Genomic DNA, 23450 nt, shown 5'->3' on the forward strand with positions numbered 1-23450 from the left:
CATCTTGGAAAGCAGCCTGGGAAAAGGCGGAGAATTAACAGATCTTTATTATTAATTCCAACACCACAACTTCCCGTGGGAGCAAGTCTCGGGCTCTCTTCACAGGAGTTAAAGTGAAGCTAATGCTTTAAAAAAAGGAGGGTGGGGGGCGGAGCGGGGTTATGTCCTCACTCTTAACTACAAAGACTACCTCAAAAACCACAAGTATTCCTAATCACATAAAAATCCAGAACAGCCCTAGCCGGTTTGGCTCAGTGGATAGAGCGTCGGCCTGTGGATTGAAGGGTCCCGAGTTCGATTCCAGTCAAGGGCACATGCACGGGTGGTGGGCTCAATCCCCAGTAGGGGGCATGCAGGAGGCAGCCGATCAATGATTCTCAGCATTGATGTTTCTATCTCTCTCTCCCTCTCCCTTCCTCTCTGAAATCAATAAAAAATACATATTAAAAAACAAAACAAAACAAAAAAAAACAAAACAGAACATGCTAGGTGCTTCCGTTTAAGCCAGGGGAGTAGGAAAGGGTTTGCACCCATTTACTCCCCCACCAGTGAGCTCTGGGGGAAGCTGGTATGTGCAAAGCCGCCGGTCAGCTGGCCCCGCTCTGTACTTAAGGGCAGTGGCCTCCCGATGCCTGCCCTCCATCCGCCCAGTGCATGGAGATGGCCCTGGTGCGGGCGCCCGTCACAGGCCCACAACCAAGAGAGGAGAGGAAGTTTTGGTCCCCGGCAGTGTTTTGCTTCTGACCTTTGTGTCCCCGCCCCCAACCTCAAAGCAGCATGTGGGTGCTAAGGAAAAGGGGCCTACAGACAAGGTTCAGACTCCTGCCCAACCCCTTGCCAGTTGTGTGAGTTTGGGCACGCCTCTCTGAGGCTTTGTTCTCTCCCCCACGAACTGGAGGTTATGCCAACCCCACAGAAAGGTTTGGTTGCATAACAAGTGCAACGATGTTCAGTCAATAGTAGCCATTTATTATTGTCCAAACTAAATTCCAACCCAAGAAGTGGAGCCGTGATTCTTTTTAAGCCATGAATGCACACGTATTTATTAGAGGTCTATTTTTAAGCAGGAAGATGGAGAGAAACCTTCCCCACCCCTTCCAGGAATGAGGACTTCAGCAGGGAGTCGAGGCTGTGGCACGGTGCAACGCTCCAGCAGCGCCAGCATCCGAGATACGGGGAGTGAGAGATAACATGCTCCGCGGTGTCTGCACCCTGGGAGATAAAGGGTATGAGTGTGGGCAGATGGAGGCCCCGCGGAGACCCCCTGGCCAAGACCCCCAGGCCACATCTCGGGTCCCCTTCACAGGCTTCGTTTTCACGCCCCCCCCCCCCCCCGTTCCCATCTCTCCCTTCCCGGGAGTTTGCTTTTTGGCTCCTGCAGGTATTTGCCCTCCTGAGAGCCACCGAGCACCCAGAGCATCCTTGGTTATCTGTCGCTGGGCCTGGCCGCCTCCTCACCAGACTCTGACCTCACCTCGGCGTCAGTCTTATCAGGTGTGGACAGCGTCATCCCCCTGCCCTGCGAGCTCCAAGCCCAGGATTCTTCCCATTCCCGGGCGGGCGGAGGAGGGCCAGGCACCTCTGGGACTGAGCATGGCGGTCACCTGCCAAATCTGGAGTGACCACAGGCCCAGGGGTCTGCGAGCGCAGCCAGGAGGCCCGGAATCGGGGAGGAAGCTAGAGGTTTACGTAAGTGTGAACCAGGAGCAGAGCAGAGGCTGCGCTGGGCCAGACGGGAGAGAGGGGGGACAGTGGCCAGAGAAACACAGCAGCTCCCCCGCGTGGGTCCCCCCGGGGGCACAGCCAAGGACAGCGGGTCACCATATCAATTCCATCCTCGGGGACCTGGTTCTCCCACGGAGCCGGGAGAGCTAGCTGCGCACGGTCTCTGAAAAGGGGGTCTTGCAGTGACTAAAACAGGCCGTGAGGGAGCTGGCTGGGGACCAGGGAGGTGGGCATGCGCCTTTGCTCCTGGGTCCCTGGCACCTGTGCCAGCTGCTCTGTCAACCCTGACTGCACAGTGGGCAAGGACGCTGCGTTTCAACTGCTGTTTGGCTTGTTTAGGTTTGTCAGCTAGAGGACGCCTTGGGGTGCATGGCTCGGGGTGGGGTGGACGTACGCATTCAGTTAGAATTTATTCCACCCAGGCCCCTTTCTGCTGCTCTAGCATTTGGTTGCACGGCAGCGACTCTTGCCTTCATTGGCCTTGTGAGTGTCTGCCCGGAAATGATGACGCACTAGAACTGACCCCGAATCACAGATGTGCGGTTGCTAGAAGCTTCACACATCAGTGGTTTCACCCTCCAGGGCTTGGGAGAGAGGCAGGGGTCAGACCACCCCACCCCGTCGAGTCTCTGGAACTCCGGGCCCATCCTGAGGCGGTGAGGGCCCAGCGAGCTGGGCAAACCTGAGAGGGCTCATGCCAGCACTGGCTGCTTCACTCTGGTCGGCACAAGAGACACGTAGGGCCACTGTGGGAATATGCAGCTGGACAAGGCCCAGAGAAAAGGGGGAGCCCTCAGTAGCATTTCCTTCCCTACAGGCCACAGTCCTTGTGTGAGCCCACTGCACTCAGACCCTGTGAGCCACCGCTAGGACTCACCCTGCAGAAATCCTCACGTGTGTGCGGATGAAGAAGTGCAAGGCTGTTCCCTAAAGCATTGCTGGGAGTAACCGAAGCCTGGCGACAGTCTAAATGCCATCAATAAAGGCCCGGGTAAGTGATTTACGGTCTGTGCATACCATGGCACACTATAAAGGACGTTCCCGTGCGCTGGTAGGGAGTGACCTCCAAAATACCTTGTTGCATCAAACAAGTAGAACTCGGTTCCGAACTGTGTGTTACCGTGTGTTTAAAAAAGGGGGGTGGGGCCCCAACCGGTTTGGCTCAGTGGATAGAGCATCGGCCTGAGGACTCAAGGGTCCCAGGTTCGATTCTGGTCAAGGGCATGTACCTTGGTTGCGGGCACATCCCCAGTGGGGAGTGTGCAGGAGGCAGCTGATGGATGTTTCTAACTCTCTATCCCTCTCCCTTCTGTAAAAATCAATAAAATATATATTTTTTAAAATCTCTGTAAAAATCAATAGAATATATTTAAAAAAAAAAAAGACGACGATGAAGCTTTGAAAAAAAAAAGATTTAAAAAAAAGGGGGTGGGGTGGGGAAGGGAGGACTGTCTTCGGAAGGATTCACAAACTGGTAATATTGTATCCCCCTGGGAGGGAATGTACCTGGTGGGTGTGGGAGCTGCTAGGGTATCAGTTGACTTGTGCTATATACCAACCCAGCCCAACCTTAGGGGAGCCGGAAAAAACCCACCATTTTATCCAGCTCACATTTCTGTGGGTTGGCTGGTTGGCAGGGGCTTCTTTTCATGGAAATGTCAGAGTCCCCAGAAGCAAGAAAGCAAGCCCAGTGCACACACACACACACTTTTAAGCCTTTACTTGCATGGTGTTTGCTAAAGTCCCTTTGTTAGAGGATAGGAGAGGGGCTCATCTCCCCCAGTTGCTCATGGGGCTGGGGTTCTTAGGGTACCGCCAGAATAAGATTTTCCAGAGGCCCCCGTGGGAGAGTGAGATATGGTAGAAAGCTTTATTTCCGTGGAATTACACCCCTGGGTTTCCAAAGTCCCATTTCCCTCTTAGTCCCGGCATTGAAGAAGTGTAGACAGGGCTTCAGTAGAGCTAAAATCAGAGCCAGTGTCCAAAGTTTTCTTTCCATATTGGAGCCGGGTCCAGTCCAGCACCAGGCTAGCTTCCCACTGCTGTCCATTAGTCCATAGCTGTGGGGTGGGCATGGCCGTGGGCCATAGGGGCCAAGGTCACAAGTGAGCCAAGAGTCACAAGAATCATGAGCCAAGCAGGCCAAGAGCAACAACAGAGAGAATTCCTTTGTTTATGGGATTGTGTATTTCCAAATGTTCAGGTACTTGCAGTGGCCACGCCCATTCTGACCAACCATCTCTGTCCCCGAGTTGGACTGACAAGCACCTCCTCCAGTCACCCCGACTTTACTGGACATGTGTCTATCTTCTCTTTGTTGGATCCCTTCCCCCAACGTCTTGCAGGGAATAGGTCAGTGTCTCCTGGAGAATGTGAAATTGCAGCTTCCTGGTGAAGCTGCCCAAATGACTTGTCTATACTATCTGGCCATCTCTTTGTTCCTTTCCAATTATTAATAACTAGCTAATTACAATGGTAATGCCTTTGATCAAAGCAATTCACACGACCAAGCCCAAATTCAAGGTGGAGAAATGGACTCCATTTTTTACTGGGAGGAGCAGCAAAGTATAGTGGTCATTGGTTTTAATCTACCATATGGCAGGGCAGAGGCAGGGAGGGAGAGACTTTTTCTCTTTTTAGCCCTTTGTACTTTTTAAATTTGAGCCATGTCAATATTACCTATTCAGAAAGAACTCAAATTTTAAAAATTAAAATACATGCTCTGAGATTAGCTTCAAAATAATTCAGTGTTGAAGGAGATGGGTGATGGAGAGGAGAAAGAGGGGAATATAGGTGAAATGAGATTAGTGAGTTGATAACTGCTGGGGCTGAGTGATGAATGCATGAAATTCAATAATGCTCTTCTACTTCATAAATGTTAAAATTTCCTGCAACGGTAAAACATTAAAAGGACTGCCCTAACCAGTTTGGCTCAGTGGATAGAGCGTCGGCCTGCGGACTCAAGGGTCCCAGGTTCGATTCCGGTCAAGGGCATGTACCTTGGTTGGGGGCACATATCCAGTGGGGGGTGTGCAGGAGGCAGCTGATCAATGTTTCTCTCTCATCAATGTTTTTAATTCTCTGTCCCTCTCCCTTCCTCTCTGTAAAAAATCAATAAAATATATATTTTTTTAAATAGAAAGAATTAAAAGGACTAAATATTCAAAATTCAAACTGATTGAGGCTTCCTTGCATGGTAAGTGTATTGCCTTTATCATCCCCATTGATCTTCCCAACTACTCTGGAAGGGGAGGGGACTGTTTTGGCCCTGACAGCAGCCTGATTGAGGGTGCTGTTCCCAGAGGGTCAGCTGCTGAGTGGGGCCCCAGGGCAGCCCCAAGAGGAGATGCTGGGCCCTGAGGAATTCTTTGAGAGCAGAGAAGAAAGGAAATGTAGGGAGCTGCCTCCACAGTGAAAAATCCAAGGGTTGGGTGGTGGTGGCTGGGGAGATGTAAATTACTTCACTGTTTCAGAAACACAACAGAGCTTCTGAGGGTGGGGAACAAGAAGGGAGCCTTTCCAAGGATTCCAGACCAAAAAACATATAGCGCACGTGGTCACATCCAAAGGAAAATAACTCAGTGAGAAAGAAAGATCCCCGTTTTTGCTCACTCACCACTCAGATGGCCACATGTATGCACAGACTGTGTGCCCTGGGAGCCTCGAGTCATCCACGCGTCCTGGGCCTGGCTCTGAGGGGTCCCGCCTTGGAGCAGCTCTGAGAGTGCTCAGCACCCGGGCCAGCCCTTCTGTGGCAGACGGAAATCCTCCACCAATTTTACCCAGACACGTAGGGTCCCCAGCTAGCCCTAAGAACTTCTCCTGTTCCCGATGTCTAAGAGCTTTACCACAGGCTGCACGCTCTGAGGCCACCCCTCACTGCCTTCCGTGTGTGTGCACCTGTAGACGCTCCTCCTGCGGATAGATAATGAATTTCTTAAAAGGGAAAGCACCTGTATCACCAGCCTGCAGATCAAGGAACAGACCACTGCAGGCATTTTCTTTTTAATCTAATAAAAGGAACCGTTGTTTTTTAGTAATACATTCTTAAATATCTACAGATGTAGTGATAACTTTGGGTTCACTTCAAAATAATCTGAAGTTGAGGAAAGGTGCAGATTTTTTTATTTTTTTCAATTATACTTTACATTCAATATTATGGTGGTTAGACAATCATATACTTTACAAAGTGTCCCCCCTAATATTTTCAGTACCAAACTGGTACCATATATATTATTACAATATTATGGACTATATTTCCTATGCTGTAGTTCTTAATCTCTTCACCTTTTTCACCCAGTCCCCCTCCTCTCTGGCTACCATCAAATCAGTATGTTCTCTGTATCGATGAGTCTTTCTTTCTTTCTTTCTTTCTTTCTTTCTTTCTTTCTTTCTTTCTTTCTTTCTTCCTTCCTTCCTTCCTTCCTTCCTTCCTTCCTTCCTTTTTTGTTCCACCCACACTCCCTGCCTTCCCTCTGAGATTCCCCACTCTGTTCCATGCTTCCATGTCTCTGCATCCACTCTATGAGTCTGTTTCTGTTTTGTTTGTTTATATTGTTTTTTAGATTCTACATATAAGTGAAATCATATGGTATTTGTCTTTTTCTGACTGACTTAACTTACTTCCCTCTAGGCCCATCCATGCTGTTGCAAATGGTAAGATTTCATTCTTTTTTATGACTGAGTAATATTCCATTGTATATTTATGTACCACAGCTTTCTTATACACTTATCTATTGATGGGCACTTGGATTGCTTCTATATCTTGGCTATTGTAAATAATAATAACGTGGCAATGAACATAGGGGTGCATATATTCTTTCCAATTAGTGTTTCGAGTTTCTTTAGAAATATACCCAGAAGTGGAATCTTGGATCATAAGGCAGTTCCATTTTAATTTTTTGAGAAACTTCAATACTGCTTTCCACAGTGGCTGCACCAATATGCATTCCCACCAACAGTGCATGAGGGTTGAGAGAAGGTGCAGATTAAACAAGTTTGGCCATAAAGCTTAGGAATGCTGAGGGGTGGGGTGAAACTGTCTCTTTGGTATATAATTTTATAATTGAGAATATGAGAATGGACAAAAGATCTGAATAGACACTTCTCCAAAGAGAACATACAGATGGCAAGTAGACATATGAAAAAATGCTCAACGTCACTAATCATCAGAGAGATGCAAATTCAAACCACAATGAGATATCACCTCACACCTGTCAGAATGGCTATCACCAATAAATAAACAAACGACAAGTGCTGGTGAGGATGTGGAGAAAAGGAAACCCCTGTGCATTGTTGATGTGAATGCAGATCAGTGCAGCCACTGTGGGAAGCAGTATGGAGTCAAAAAATTAAAAAATGGAATTGCCTTATGACCCACTGATTCCTCTTTTGTGAATTTATCCAAAGAAACCTAAAACACTAATTCAAAAGAATATATGCACCCCTATGTTCATTGCAGTGTTATTTATAACTAGAGGCCTGGTGCACGAAATTCGTGCACAGTGCGGGGCGGGGGGTGGGGGGTTGTCCCTCAGCCCAGCCAGACTGCTGGCTCTCAACTGCCCGCCTACCTGCCTGTCTGATTGCCCCTAACTGCCCTCCCCTGCTGGCCTGGTCACCCCTAACTGCCCTCCCCTGGTGGCCTGGTCACCCCTAACTGTCCTCCCCTGCAGGCCTGGTTGGCCCAACTGCCCTCCCCTGCTGGCCTGGTCACCCCTAACTGCCCTCCCTTGCCAGCCTGGTTCCCCCCAACTACCCTCCCCTGCAGGCTTGCTCACTCCCAACTGCCCTCCCCTGCTGGCCATCCTGTGGTGGCCATCTTGTGTCCACATGGGGGCGGCCATCTTTGACCACATGGGGCGGCCATCTTGTGTGTTGGAGTGACAGTCAATTTGCATATTACTCTTTATTATAAAGGACTAGAGGCCCGGTGCACGAAATTTGTGCATGGAGGGGGGGTGTCCCTCAGCCCAGCCTGCACCCTCTCCAATCTGGGACCCCTCAAGGGATGTCCGACTGCCCTCTCACAATCCAGGACTGCTGGCTCCCAACTGCTCGCCTGCCTGCCTTCCTGATTGCCCCTAACTGCTTCTGCCTGCCAGCCTGATCACCCCCTAACCACTCTGCTGCCAGCCTGATTGATGCCTAACTGCTACCCTGCCAGCCTGTTTGCCCCCAACTTCCCTCCTCTGCCGGCCTGGACACCCCTAACTGCCCTCTCCTGCAGGGTTGATTGCCTCCAACTGCCCTCCCTTGCAGGCCTGGTTCCTCCCAACTGCCCTCCCCTGCTGGCCATCTTGTGGTGGCTATCTTGTGTCCACATGGTGGCAGGATCTTTGACCATATGGGGGCAGCCATATTGTGTGTTGGAGTGATGGTCAATCTGCATATTACTCTTTTATTTAGAGGCCTGGTGCACGGGTGGGGGCCAGCTGGTTTGCCCTGAAGGGTGTCCCGGATCAGGGTGGGGGTTCCCTTGGGGCGTGGGGCGGCCTGAGTGAGGGGCCTGTGGTGGTTTGCAGGCCAGCCACGCCCCCTGGCGACCCACGCGGAGGCCCTGGTATCTGGAATTTATTTACCTTCTACAATTGAAACTTTGTAGCCTTAAGTGGAGGCCTGGGCTGGCCAGGGCAGGCGGAAAGCTTGGCTTCCTACATTGCCTGGGAAACCCAAGCCTCCCTCCTGCTCTCTGTGGCTGTAGCCATCTTGGTTGGGTTTATTTGCATACTCGCTCTGATTGGCTGGTGGGTGTGGCTGGTGGGTGTAGCGAAGGTACGGTCAATTTGCATATTACTCTTTTATTAGGTAGGATAGCCAAGATTGGAAGCAGCCCAAGTGTCCATCAGCTGATGAACGGATAAAAAGCTGTGGTACATTTACTCAATGGAATACTACTTGGCTGTAAAAAGAAAGAAAATTTTACTCTTTGTGACAGCATGGATGGACCTGGAGAGCGTTATGCTAAGTGAAGTAGGACAGTCAGAGAAAGACAAGTACCACATGATTTCATTCATATGTGGAATCTAATGAACAAAATGAACTAACAAACAAAATAGAGACAGACTCGTACATAGAGAGCAGGCTGACAACTGTCTAAGGAAGGGGCTAGGTAAGGGGGTTAGAGGAATTGAACAAAAAGAAACAAAAAAGAAAAAACTCATTGACACAGAGAAGAGTATGGTGATTGCCTGAAGGAGAGGGGGTGGAGGGAAGTAGAAGAGGGTAAAGGGGGGATAAATGGTGGTGGAAAGAGACTTGACGTGGTCTCTCTATACAGATGATATATTATAGAATTGTACACCTAAAACTTATCTCATTTTACTAACCAATGCCACCCCAATAAATCCAATAAAAATATTTTAAAAAATAAAGAATCTGAGAAGTTAATAGATTAAATATATAAATAATTTATGTGTTTTTGTCATTGTTAAACTTCACCCAAGGATACTTTCTCTATGGATTTTTTTTTTTTTTTTTTTTTTTTTTTTGAGGAAGGGAGGAGAAAAAGCAGAGAGAGAGGAACACCGATGTGAGAGACACATCGATTGGTTGCCTCCCACATGGCCCAGGGATTGAGCCGCTAACCAAGGTATGTGCCCTTGACAGGAATCAAACCTGAGACCCATTAGTCCACAGGCCAATGCTCTAATCACTGAGCCAAACTGGCCAGGGCAATAGTTTGTGCTTCTTAAAATGAGTTTTCATGTGCCTACTTCCTCTGTGCAACTGAGAGCTCCCTACAGCTGCTCGGTTTTGTACAAACTTCTCCTGTTATAGATGAGGAAACCAAGGTACGGAACAGAAAGCCACCTTTCCAAGGTGCTTGTCCCTTTGTCCTTTCTGTCCGTTGTTAAGGACAGAACCTAAGAGGGAACTCGGGCTCTGGAGCCCAGACTGGCCTCTTTTTATTCCACCGTCCACTCCATATCTGTGAATTCAGCACGCACCCACAATCCTGTTTTCACGGGTAAAGAAAGAACTTCAAAGAGGTGACTGTAACTTTCCCATGACCTTGGGTCATGGTGACTCCATCGCTCTCTCCAGACAGCGTTTTCCACATTGGGTTATCTCCCTTATGCCAAGAAAACATAAAATTCAAAAAGCTCAATTTTAAAAACAAACAGAAAAGTGATTATTCTCATTAGAAAGGGCTTTGGTGCACATTTTTTAGAAGAGGTGAACTCTCTCAAGTGTCTTTGAAATATGAGTCAGTTTTTAGCAATTCCATCTGCGTCCAGCTTGTTAGGGACTGAGCGACTGAATAGAGTCAGGCACGGCCCGAGCCACGGCCCCACAGTCCTGTCCTGTCACGTGTCACAAGAGTGCTTTCAACATTCCCCAGCCAGAAAATAAACAAATCGATTAAAGATAACACACCAGGAGTGGGAATAAATGGGGAGAAAATATCTCAAGCATTTGTAACATCAAATACATATGTTGATTTTTTTAAAAAAACAACTTTTTTTAAGTTAAAATGTTAGGATAAGTGTGCTGTTGGCACTCAGAGCAGCAGCACTCTAGTGGTCTTTTGTGTGCCCGGCTTTTCCATGCAAAAGACTTTTGCAACTCTGGTCTAGTGCCTCTTTCAAGAACCTTGTGACGCTCCCATCCCCCAGCCCAACCGGGGGTGGCCGGATTTCTGTGCTGTTAAGAGGATTACTGAAGCATTCCCTTTATATAACCCAGAAGACTCTGGGAATAACAGGAAAGAGCAAACAAGAGATGTCAAGGGGAGAGGTTACAAGCAAGGGCTGCACTTCAGAAAAGCTCTCTAAGCAAGTTGAGGTCAAAGAATGTTCTTTAGGGACACTGATAAAGCCGGGGCTCTGCAGCGGTGTTCTGGGAGCCGTTTACATAGGCAAGCAGAGGGGTGAGCTTACATCCATCCATCAAGGGTTAAGCTTTAAACCCAAGAACTCAGGGTGAGTCAGGGCCAGAGCCCTGTGAAGAAAGGAGACACCTTATCTCTAATCAGCCCTGCCTCAAAATAGCTCTCTCTTCCCAGGGGCGGGTGGCAGCGTGCACAGCAAGGCAGCACAGAGGTGCCCCAGCCCACTTAGTCAGAGCGTCAGGGAATATGCTCTGTTCATGTCTTGCACAAAGTTAGATCTCTCTGGGCGAAGCAATGAATCATTTCGCAACCCCCAAGGGGTTTGCATAGAATCAGGATGTTCTTGTCAGGAAGGGCCTTCCGATTTAACCTGGATCAACCCGTCATTTTACAGATGGATAAACTGAGACCCAGGAGATGACGTGGTTTGCACAGGAACACGCAGGGAGTCCGTGGCTGCGCTGAGACCAAAGCCCTGAGCTACAGCAAGCATTCTCGGTCCCCTGGCAAGGCTGCCGCCCTCATGTGAAAAATGAAACACTCATGCCCCTGGTCAGTTCTCCTTCCGTTGTTAAGGAAATCGTTTCCAAGGCTCCGAGAGTTCCCGAATCCACACTTTCACAGCCAGCTCTTGTTAAACCCGTCCACTTCGAGTCTCTCAAACTTCCTCTCCTATCTTCATAATCCAGACAGCTTTACTTTTGAGGTTTGATATACACTGAGTGGCCAGATTATTATGATCTCTGAACGCATAATAGTCTGGCCACTCAGTGTATATCCTACATAATAAAAGGCTAATATGTAAATTGTCCCCTCGACCAGGAGTTCAACCAGCAGGCAGGCAGGCCAACCGCCCATGTCCCCTCCCCCTGGTCAGGCTGACAGGACCCCACCCATGCACGAATTCATGCACCAGGCCTCTAATATATATATATATATATATATATATATATATATATATATATATATACATATATATATATATATATATATATATATATATATACACACACACACACACACACACACACACACACACGCACACACGTGGCCAGATTATGCGTTCAGAGATCATAATAATCTGGCCACTCAGTGTATAGGCTACCACTGTTGTTGCTTTCCTGGCTGCTGGGAGAGACTGTTACAAATGGGTAATTGAAGCACTTGGGGAGTTGCTCAGAATGGGGTCAGACAAAAATGCCCACCAGTCCCATCAGCTGCTCTGCCCTGCCAAGGGCAGTGGGTGACTCACAGCTCGGGACTTGCCCTCCCAGTGGCCATCTGAGAGATGGCACCGCTCAAACATTCCTGTTGCCACACTTCCTACACGGCCATCTGCATACTGTGCTCCCTTTGTGTGTCCTCTGCACAGTATGGGCTCTGTCCAGAGCTGCCTGAGGCACACAAGGTCTGCAAAGGGGCGGGGGTAGGCCTGGGGCTGGCGAAGGCTGCTGGAAACTGGGCAAAGTAATAGGGACGTAGAATGTGGACAAAGGGTTAGAATGTGCTGTTAGGAAATGCCTGGCTCCAACGAGCTTAAAACAGCTTTGTTTCAGGTTATTACTCTGCAGGACTTTGTGTCAGAGACTGAAGAAAAATAAAGCGCTAAGAGGCAGGAAATTGAATTTCAACCGCTTTTCCATTTCTCGGTGATTGTCATCTGTTAAATGTTCCCATTTATTTCTTGCATGAGTCACTTGGGCTGGACTTATCACAGTGCTCAGGTGGAAATTGGTCCCTCGTTGTTCCTCATATGTGGGATTTTTGTCTCCTAGCTAGACTCCAAGCTACTCCCCATCAAGGCCTAGGGCTTTGCAATTCCCACAGGACTTCCTGCCATAGTGATGGGCACGCGGCAGGCGCTTAATAAATATTTAACAACTGTCTCCTACTGATCAGCATCACAATTCTAGACTCACTTTGTGCTAAAGCCTCATCAGGGCATGAAAGCCCTCATTTTACTCCTGAGAAGGCAAAAAAGCAAAGAAAAAATGACTCCCAGGGTTTATACACCATGAATGACAGAGCCAGGCCTCAATCTTTTAAAACAAAATCCCACCTATCTATCTGTCCTCTGTCGACCTGTCTATCTATCTGTCCATCCAGCCATCCAGAATGGAGACAGAAAATATTATGCTAACAACCTATAGGCTGAAGTTAGTGAAATGTGAAGTAGTATTAGCCTGTTGCTGGAGGGGTCTTACTTACAATTTTCATGGCAATTTTTTTAAAGGACATTTTAACTGGTATAACCTTAGCTTATCACACGAGTTACATAAACATTTTCATACATTTATGTAATTATAAAAGTATAACTTTTTTCTAGCAAGAGTTTAGTCGTAATTAATTGTTTTATCAGAGTAAAAATGGGTGCCTTTGTAGCTGAAGAATTAAAAATAAGATGCAAATTAATACCTAGCAAATGAGATAAATCTCTCTCTTATTGTTCTGACTAACATCAACTCAGAGTGGAGTTTGAACTGCTCAGTTACATGCATATTCATGTTCAAAGATCAACCTATAAAAAGAACTCCAACAAGCATTCATTGGGTGCATAGCATGGTTCTGACTGGCCCTCTAATTCTGCTATTAACTAGCTATGGCCCCACTCTTTTGAATGCCAACCTTGTGCCAGGAACCTCAAAGTACACTTTGCATAGGTAATTTCATTTCATCCTCATGACAATCTTAGGCTGTACAAATGAGGGCTCTGAGAGGAAGTCATTAATTTGCTCAAAATCACAGAGCCAGTAAATGGCAAAGCTGGGATTTGACCCAGATATAGTATTAGTCATTCTAAAGCCCATACTTTACCAGTACTTCTTGAACCTAGATCATGTTAGTACCACCTATGGCGCTTTTGTGTAACACTGATACCTGGGCCCCCCTCAGACCAAGGAATTTAAAATATCTGTGAGTAGAACCTGGATTTTTAAAAATCTCCCAATGTTATTATCATACACACCAGGGTTAAGAGCCACTGTCCTAGGAGAGCTAAGCTTCAGTTTCTTCAACTGCAAGGTGAGGAATGGATGGACATCTCTAAGATCCTTTCTACTTCTATAGTCACCAGAGCCATGATGACAGTAGTATAGGGCCAATTGCTACTTTCATCTGGAGTAAGCGGTTGTCACCCCCACTTTGATGCTCTCCCAACTTTCTACGTAAGTGTAGGCTATCAGTGACGCTGGTGAAATGTTTAGGGGTAAGGCTCAGTCTAAAGCATACAATTATTTCATTTATTTATGAAAATTTATATTTATATTCAGAACAAGGCCTTAAGGCTCTAGAAGATTCCCCATGCCATCCTTCTCTCTTTCTGTCATCTTTTCAGGTCAGTCATAGTTATTTGGTGAAATCCTATCGCTCCAAACTATTTTAGTGCTACCCTCTACATCAGCGGCCGCCAACCTTTCGGACCTCACGGACCAACAGTGGTCCGTGGACCACCGGTGGGCAACCGCTGCTCTACATCATCACATCAAAAAGTCTTTAGAAAATGTTTATAACCTTTGACCCAGAATTCCCCCCACAGAAATTTATTCCAAGGAAGCAAAGAGAAAGCAGAAAAAGCGTTATGAAAAGAGAAGTTCATTGCAGTATTATTTATTACAGTGGAAAATTGGAAACCACTCATATGTCCAACAGTAGGGGAATGATTTAGTAAAATAGGTTACAGCCTACTAAATGGAGAAATGGCTATTACGAATTATATTTACATGCACTTTTAAATGCTGTGGGAAAATAGTAACATGTGTTATAATGATGGAAAAAAATATAGAGTTAGTCTATGACTTAAATTACATAGAGTTGAATAATTTTAACTATGTACTTATTTTAATACATAGAAAAAATACTATTATGCAAAAGTTAAAATATCTAAAATTATTTTTGCCATCAACCCAATTCTAAATGTTTGAAGAACAGAATATAAAAGTGGTTGTGAAACAGGCCCCATCCAGAGAAATCTTATATCTGGCCTGGGCCTCCAAACCTGCATAGACAAGGAGTTATAAACAGCAGAGTAGAAACATGAAACCGCAGGTCAAGTGGTTCTTTTAGGTGTGGGAAGCAAAGATAAATTTAAAATTAGAGTCACTGTACGGAAAGACAAACTAAGAAAACCCAAAGGCCAAAATCAACTCTAGGAAGGCATCAAGAAGGAAATGGGATTGACAGTGAGTTAATTTATGACAAGCAAGGTTGCCATTTTCAACGTGTTTTCATACTTGTTGCCTCATAGGGTCCTACCCTGGGAGGTGGGTAGGAAGCTGAGTGTCGGTATTGGTCCCATTTCACAGGACAGGAATGAGCCTGGAAGGCCGAGTGTCTGACTTGATGTGACAAGTGTGGCCAAGGCCCAAGCCCCCTTCTCTCCTGCCACTGCCCCGCCAAGACTGTGGGTGGCAGCTTTGGATGAGGTGGTACCTCTGCTGGCCGGGTGTGTTCAGGGTTACAGTCTGTCCATGCAAGGGACAGACCACACATCCAAGGAACGCACAACCCGGGAAGCAGCTCATGTATGTGTTTAGCAGCCTGAAGCCACAGCACCTATGGCAGGTTGTCTCAGGGACACATGCCCTTGTCCAGGGTCCACTGGATGCTGGTCAGGGCTCTGTGCCTGCGGCCAGGGCCCTCCCTGCACCCCGGGTCCCAGAGGGCCTCCTCACCCTGATGCAGCCTTGGGCATTGGAGAGGAAGGGAGAGCTTAAGCGCCTCGGATCCCACGCAGCTCGGCCTTGCCTCATGCCTGTGCCCTTGTGCTTGGGTGTTTGGTGTTCCCTGTCTTTCTTACAAATTGAACCTGTTCTTTTGCAAGCAACAGTTTGCTCAGTGATCTGAGCAGCATCGGGAAGATTGCAGGTGGGCTCCAGGCTGTGGGATGGATAAGAGGCCACGCGTTCAGGAAGACAGGAGGTTCTAGAGTCGCTCTGGTGACTTGGGCTGAACCCCGGGTTCTGCCCTTGACTCTGAAGGTTCCTGAAGCTTCTTTAGGCCAAGCTTAATAATGAAGGGTGTGCTGGGCCACAGTTCAGTGACTATCTGAATTTTGACCATCTGAAAGCTGTCTTACCCTTAAGAAGCTAATACATTTCGTGATGAGAATGCCTTTAGGAAGACTATGGTGATTCTCCTGTTAACTCCTGTCTCACCTTGCTTCTTTGAAATTCAAATTGTTAACTTTCAGAAACCCAAGCAAGCTATTCCAGCTTTTGTTTGAAATATAAGTTAATCAAATGTTGAGGTTTTGTTTTTCTAGATTTGAAAATCTCCTTGGAATTTGCACAAATGCCTTTCACCTCAACACCTTTATTGTTCAAATAGAAGCACAAAACTGCAATTCCCTTGCCTTCCATAGGCTGCACTTCAGATGTCCGGCCTACACAGCAAATTGTTCACCGTTAAACACACTCCTATTAAAGAGCTAGTAAATGGCGCTCTCCAGTAATGTTTCTCTTTGCATTTAAGGGGAAGGGCCGTTAGATGTTGCCCAAACAATCAGCAATGGTAATATGCAAGGAACTGAAGTTTTCCTTCTCAGGATGTAACGTTCTCTTCTGGACTGGGTTACTCTGGTGCTCAGTAGAGCTGTTTTCTCAGAACATGTATCCCATGTCATTTGAAGAAACGGTCAGGCGAAGAACAACTTTTTTTTAATTATTATTATTGATTTCAGAGAGGAAGGGAGAGGAAGAGAGAGATAGAAACATCAATGATGAAAGGGAATCATTGACTTGCTGCCTCCTGCACGCCCCCTACTGGGGACCGAGCCTGCAACCTGGGCATGTGCCCTTGACAGGAATCGAACCTGGGACCCTTGAGTCTGCAGGCTGAGGCTCTATACACTGAGCCAAACCGGCTAGGGCAGCGAAGAACAACTTAACATTCTTTGTAAAACTGCCATAGACATTCATTTCATTGATTAATATTAAAAACAAACAAACAAAAAAAAACAACTACCAAAAAAAACCTTGCAGACAATTTCCACTTGGACTTCAGTGCTAGGATAAAGTCTGGCTGTGCTTTTTTTTCTTTTTCTTTCTTCTTCTTTTCAATCAATGAAAGCATGAAAGCCACAGACTGCAGTGTGCGGTTCTTTTTGCCTCCCCTGCCAGGAGCCTCTGAGCTCTAGTTTCTGCTCAGTGTCTAGGATCCCTCCTCGCCTAGGTTTAGATGAGTTCGCATTCTCTCTCTCTTGTTTCCCCCAACCACCAGCAGAGTTTTCTTTCTCTGATTTACTTACCCCATCTTCGCTTAAAGTACCTCTATCTCCTTTCATGACCCCCCTCAAAACTTCCCCGAAGTGAGTGCATATAAAAATGAGTTATTCTAGATTCTCTAAAAGTGTCTTAAACAGCATGTGCAATCATTTTTAGCTTTGGGTGACTTTTACTGGTAAGCCCCGAAAAGCCTACCCCAGAACTGTGCACAAGCACGGCGAGCTAGGCTCTGCCTGTCTCTCTCCCCTCAAGAAAGCGCACCTAGTCTAATGTCTGACTGTGGTGAGTGAGTCACTCAGGAGCTGCAGGACTTTTTCATTAGTAACAACTGACTCGCAGCACGCCCTGCGGCTGTGGGTGCCCCACCCGGCACCCGGACCCTTGGTGCAGGGCAGCTGCTCGGGGATGTGCTGGGACACCACAGCCGGTGAATCAGGCCGTCTGTTCCCTCCAGGAGCAGCGCACATTTCCTTCATTTCAAGTGTCCGGAGTGTCCCACTCATTGTTCAACAAAGCCTAACATCTGCGCTTCCTTCCATACAGCAGGGAGACTTTCTCATTTCCCCAGAATGTATTTGTTCAGTCAAACGTGTCTGCCGATGGTGAGGAAACTAGTGTTTGCAGTCACTCAAGAAGCAACTGGGAAAAACTCTTTGGGGCTCTGAGGACCGTGAGGGGAAAGGCTGAGGGAGAAGAGGAAGACAGTGAGCATTTCTTGAACCTCAGCCTTGTGTCAGGCACTGGGCCAAGGACTTGCCTCATTTATTGTAACCCTTCCCAGCAGGCAGCTGAGGGAGACACAGTTACACCCATCTTCCAGATGAGAAGACAGACTCCGAAGCCCTAAAGGACTTGCTCACGTTACATCACTATGAAATGGTGGATCCTGGATTCCAACCCAGTTTGATAGATGGTGGGACTCATTCCATGCTCACCCGAAGTACTGCTCACAGAGAGCAAAGCTGTTAATAGACTCCCAGGAACTGAGCACACAGGGCCCTATAGGGTAGGCCTCATTCAGGGACTCTGAAACCAGGGTGCCTGGGTTCAAATCCCAGCCCTGTCACTCGGGACATGACCTTGGGCAAGTTACTTAACTTCACTGGGCGCCTGTTTCGTACCTCCATAAAGTGGGGAAAGGTGTAAGGAACAAATTAGTTAATCCTGGAACAGCATCAGTATTCAACAAGTGGGAACTCTCATTCTCCAGTTATACCCCAGTGTTGTGTTATTACAAGACAGGAAATGCTGCTTTCTTGCCCAAATGATGGTTTTTTAATGTCTTTCACTTAGAAATCATTCACATAGAATAGTAGACCTGATGCTGGGCTCATCTTTGGAACCTCCCAGGGCGGTTAAAAAATAATGATGCTGTGTCCCCCTCTAGAGATTGTAATGCCATGGTTTGGGAAGTAGTCTAGGCATGGGGGGAAGAGGCTCTTAGTGGTTCTCAAAGTGTGGTCCCTGGACCACAGCTCAGTATAGCCACAGGGCTTGCCCCACCCAGGCCTACTGAATCAGATACTCGGGGAGCACAGCTCAGCAATGGACGTCCTCTGAGTGACCTGATGTCCATGACAGTCTAGTAAGAGTCATTGCTCTGAGGAAAGGCGATGCCCTGAGAGCTCTCTTGATCCTAAAAACAAGGCCTAAGGACTGAGGCGGACCTGGAGCGCTCATCTATTGGCTTACACTGAACAGTGAACCGCAAGCGTGCTCGTCTCCCCATAGCCACAGTGAGCTGTGTCTCCATCAGCCCATCCTCTCCAGCCCCAGCAGAGGCAGGTCCTCATCAGAAGTCTCTACATCAGATGGTGAAGCACATCAAGCTTAGGTAGCCCGAGCTGTATATTTCACGACGAGGATCAGAAAACCATCAACCAAAATATTAAATCCCTCGAGCCCATGTTGTCCAGACTCCCTTGGCTACTCGCCCCACCTGCATCTCTTCACTCAGAGCAGCCCCACGCAGACCGGCAGACACTGAGACCGCCTCTCCTCTCTCTGCTGGGCACCGCGGGGTGGGCACAGCTCTCCCTGGCCTTCATGCCTCTCCTTTTTCTCTGCTCCCACCATTTGGCTCCCTCTCCCATAATCATCAGCCTTTCTCTTGTACTGATAAGCTTCAGGAAGTCTTAGTTGGGTCTTCCAGGCCACAGAGCCACTCCGTCCCTTCTAGTGACTGCCTGACTGTGCTGAGCCCTGATGTGGCACTCTGACACTCTCACACGTGGGTATCTAGTTCCCTCTTTTTCTGATAGAGCAACTCTCCTAAGCGCTGCAATTCCTCAGCACTCGTGTCTCGTGCCTGCTCCCTTAGCCATCATTAGTCTCCTTTGGAAATAAGACATACTTGCTTTAGCTGTGCGTCACTGAAGGTTGCCCAGGACCAAACCAGAGAGAGTCGGACCTGCATTACCACCATTTGTCCACCATCCAGAACTGAAATGTCATTGCTGACATGTACACATAAGGAACTGTTTGACATTGAAATTGGGTCTCAAAAGAACTGTTGGCCCAGAAAGAAACTCACTACAGACTGATTCATTTGCCTGTCAGCATAACCATTATTGCTTTTCTCATTTTAGGTTCTTATAAGTGTATTTCTAATAGCCCATGATCTCACTCATCTAGGGGAAATAATGAACAACATAGACTGATGAACAAGAACAGACCCAGAAACAAGGAGGCATGGATCAGACTGTTGGACCTCAGAGGGAGGGTAGGGAAAGGTGGGGGTAAAGGGGAGAGATCAACCAAAGGACTTGTGTGCATGCATATGAGCCTAACCAGTGGTTAAGGACAACAGGGGGGTGGGGACATGCGTGGGGAGGGGTGTGGGATGGGAATGGGGGGATGAGGACAAATATGTGACACTTTAATCAATAAAGAAATTTTAAAAAAGAGACATACTTGCTTTAGACATTTGCCTTTCAATGTTTCTCCAACTTCTGTGGCACTTGTGGCCAGTTGTTTCTGCAATGTCATGTAATGTATCTTCTGTCACCTGATTCAAAAGAAATGCCACTGTAACTTCTAGTGAAACCAAAGCCAGCTGTGTGTTTTGGGGTGTTGTGACTTTGCACAGGAAAAACACCCATGGTCTCCTCATGCCCCATGTGACCATCCCCTGGGAGACGTACAGTGAAACAAAAAAACAAAAACAGCTCATTTACTTCTAGAGGACTCTGCCTCAGCTTTAAGCAAGTGGACGGAATCACCAAAGCAAGAGAAAAGAACAACGGGGCAGCGGCAAACGCACAGGGAAGAAAGCAGAAGCAAGAAGGAGAGAGTGAGCTACAGGGAGGGAGGGAGCGAGGAGGGAGCAGAAGGGTAGACAGAGCCAACGATTCAGAAGTCTGGGCTGAGGAGAAGCCTCTCAGACAGGTATTAAACTTGGCCTTGGCAATGAAGGCAAAAAGGGAAACCTGACACATTCCATTGCTCTGCAGCAGGGTGATAAGGGGGCCATTCCTGCTGCGACAGAATGTCAGCTGAGGACTAGGGGTATTATGTGGCCCCTGCACATTCTAAGGAGGGAGCCAGACCACCCACACAGAGCTTGCTAAGCAGTGATCAATAAAACCCAGCCCACGGTCTGATCGATGTTTCTCTGTCTCTGGATCTGTTTTTGTTCATCAGTTTATGTTGTTCATTATACTCCATAAATGAGTGAGATCATGTGATATTTATCTTTCTCTGACTGGCTTATTTCACTTAGCACAATGCTCTCCAGTCCCATCCATGCTGTTGCAAATGGTAAGAAATAAGGACACACATGCAATAACTCAATCAATAAAGAAATTATAAATAAATAAATAAAACCCATCCCAGCGACCGTGTGCCCATCACCTGCCACGGGGCGTGGAGAGGAGGGGAGGAGGTGGAGGAAGAGGAGGAGAGCGGAGAGCCGGGACTTCTTTGAGGAGAGTTGTCAATATGCTGAGAATGTGAATCTTCACCTCAGGCCAAGTGGGGGGAGCTTCCAGCGAACCACTAGGACCAGGTGGGCTATCTCCCAGGAGGAGAGGAACATCTCACCTCCCAGCTGGTCAAAGCTGTGGCAACTGGTCCCACGCCATCACAGGACTGAGACAGAATGTGGAGAGAGGCTACTTAGGAGGGCTTGACCTGTGTCCCCGGGAACTGAGGGGAACAGAGGCCGGGGCCCCACTGTAATGAGGTCTGCAACATGATCTGAAAGGCTCCAGCATAGCCAGGGTGATGCCATGATGTCTGTTCAGCTCTACCCTTCCCCGTGCTCCAGAGGCAGCTGCCTCCCACTAACCATCCAATGGCAGAAGTGGGCTAGGATGGTTCAGAACACGGAAACTTACCTGGGAAAATCCAAAGGTGGGACTCGGGCTGGAGCGGCCTGGGACGGGAGAGTGAAGAGGCTGGGTGAGCGGGGCGGGCAGAGCAAAGAGGCGCCTCCATCGGGGGTCAGACGGAGGCTGTGGAAGGTGTCACCATGAAAGAGAGCCCACCCAGGAAGATGGAGTGAGGTGCTCCTAACAGAGAGGTGGCTTTTTTACGGGGTGCACTGTTGTGGAGGCGCTGCAGGAAGAGCTCTTAGGAGGCAGCCAGTAGTAGGGACACCTTGGTAGACAACTGTGTGGTTGGAGATCTCCCAAATCCTCCATGAGTTAGGAGCTATCACTAGGACCTCTTCCCCACTCGGAGTCGGTCCCATCTGCCCCTGCCCTCCCCGCCTTGGAGGCGCCAGAGCCCGCAAAGTGAGTGCAGCGGAGTGGGAGAATCAGGTAGGAAACTGGTCAAGAAGCTGACCACCTTAATCCCCAGCACACCCGCTGCTCTTCTGCACGGTGCAGAGTCTTATTCGGGCCCAAACGAGGGTGGGAGAAGCTATATATTCGATGAGAGATGAAAGCTTTGCTGTGAGACTAGACTGGACTTTCCATACCTAAAAATGAGATGTTTATTAATACCTGACAGTGGCCAGAAAAGCTTTAGGGATAGCCTAGCATTTCACCTCCGAAAGTGGAAGCATAATCCAGCAGAGGGAGCTCAAGAGGTTGGTGATGAGAGAAAAATGAAGTGGTTTAGTTTTTATACCCAACTGGGTCCAAACTGTTCAGCACCTACAGCTTTTGTTACTGAATGGAAGGAATTTGGTATTTGTACGGTAACTTTCAGAATTATTTATTGTTATATCTCATTAAGTGGAAATCAAAGGGTGGCAAATTAGTTTCCAAGCACATTCTTGAAGACCACAAACTAAAGAGCAGTGGGGTGGAGAGGTAAGGTGACATGAATTAGTTACCTCGTGCTACCGCAATAATACATTACCACAAGTTTATTAGAGTACAGCCTTGGGGGTCAGAAGTCCAGCATGATTTCAGGGGGCTAAAATGAGGGTGTCAGCAGGGCTTCGTTCCCTCTGGAGGCCCTGGGGAGAACTCTGTTTCCTTACTGTCCCAGCTTCTAGAGCCCTCCTGCATGCCTTGAATCAAGGCCCCTGCTCCAGCTCAGGGCCCTTGCTCTCTCTGCCTCTCCTGCCTCCATCTTTCACTCATAAGGACCCTTGTGACTGCATAAGACTCACCCAGATAATCCAGAGTAATCCCATTAACCTCAAGCTCCTTCACTTACTTTATCTGCAGAGTCCTTTTCGCCATGCATAGTGATATAGTCACAGGTTCCGGGGATCAGAGGTGGGCATCTGGAGGTGGGGGGGGGGGGGTGTGTGGCATTATTCTGCCTGCCACAGACAGGCCCAAGCACAGGGGCTGGGCCTGTGGCTCACCTCTCAGAGAAGCGCCTGGCCCTTGCCGACTGGAGCCAGGTGTAACAGTGGCCTCGAGGAAAGAGGTGCTGTCTAATCTTGGGGAAAGCACATCATCTCTTCATACCTGTTTCTTCATCTGTGACATTACAGGATTGGCTGTTCTCTGAAGTGTCTTCCAGATCTAAACCCTAGGCGCCCTTTCTCTTTGGCAAAATAAGCATTTGAAGAAATCTGGCTGCTGAACTCAAGAAACCAAACTGGCTTCCGGCCGCACGGCCGGCCCCCAGCCCCGCCCTGGGCCAGAGGCTCTGACAGCCGCAGGGAGGAAGGCAGGCAGCCCTCTGCTTTCCCAAAGGCGGGGAGGTCCACCGAAGGCACGGGTGCGCGGTTCCCCGTGAGAGGCCTCTCCACGCAGGGCAATCCCCATCGAAGGCCTTGGGCGATGGTGCCAAGCTCAGAAGCAGCTGCTGACTCAGCACTGCCCGAGTGGTCCAGGGAAGCCCCAGTGGAATGAGTAACTGCACCACCACCCCCAGCCCCGCCCCTGGGCCTGCTCCTTCAAGTCGGCACACAGACTCCCTCTGATCTCCTTGGAGCCTCAGGATCATAGAACAGCAGGTCATAGAACATGAAATGGAAGGAGCCTCAGATACCATGTCGTAGCTGTCCTTCCCATCATGTGACCTCGAGCTGGTTGTGTGTTTTGTTGGTCCAGCTGTTCTGATAAATCGCACTGTTTCCGTGGCCTAGTTCCTTCTCTGGTCTGGCCTTAAATTTAAGGTACACTTTCCACCTCAGCCCAATGACCTCGGAGAGACACCCAGCTCCTCAGGAGCCACCTTTCCCTTCCATTTTCCAGGTCATGTCATCTACCAGCAAGAGCACTGGGCCATAAACCAGGACTTCCTGTTCCTGTCCTCTG

Source organism: Cnephaeus nilssonii (assembly GCF_951640355.1).
Source record: "Cnephaeus nilssonii genome assembly, chromosome: 3".
NCBI classification, from domain to species: domain Eukaryota; kingdom Metazoa; phylum Chordata; class Mammalia; order Chiroptera; family Vespertilionidae; genus Cnephaeus; species Cnephaeus nilssonii.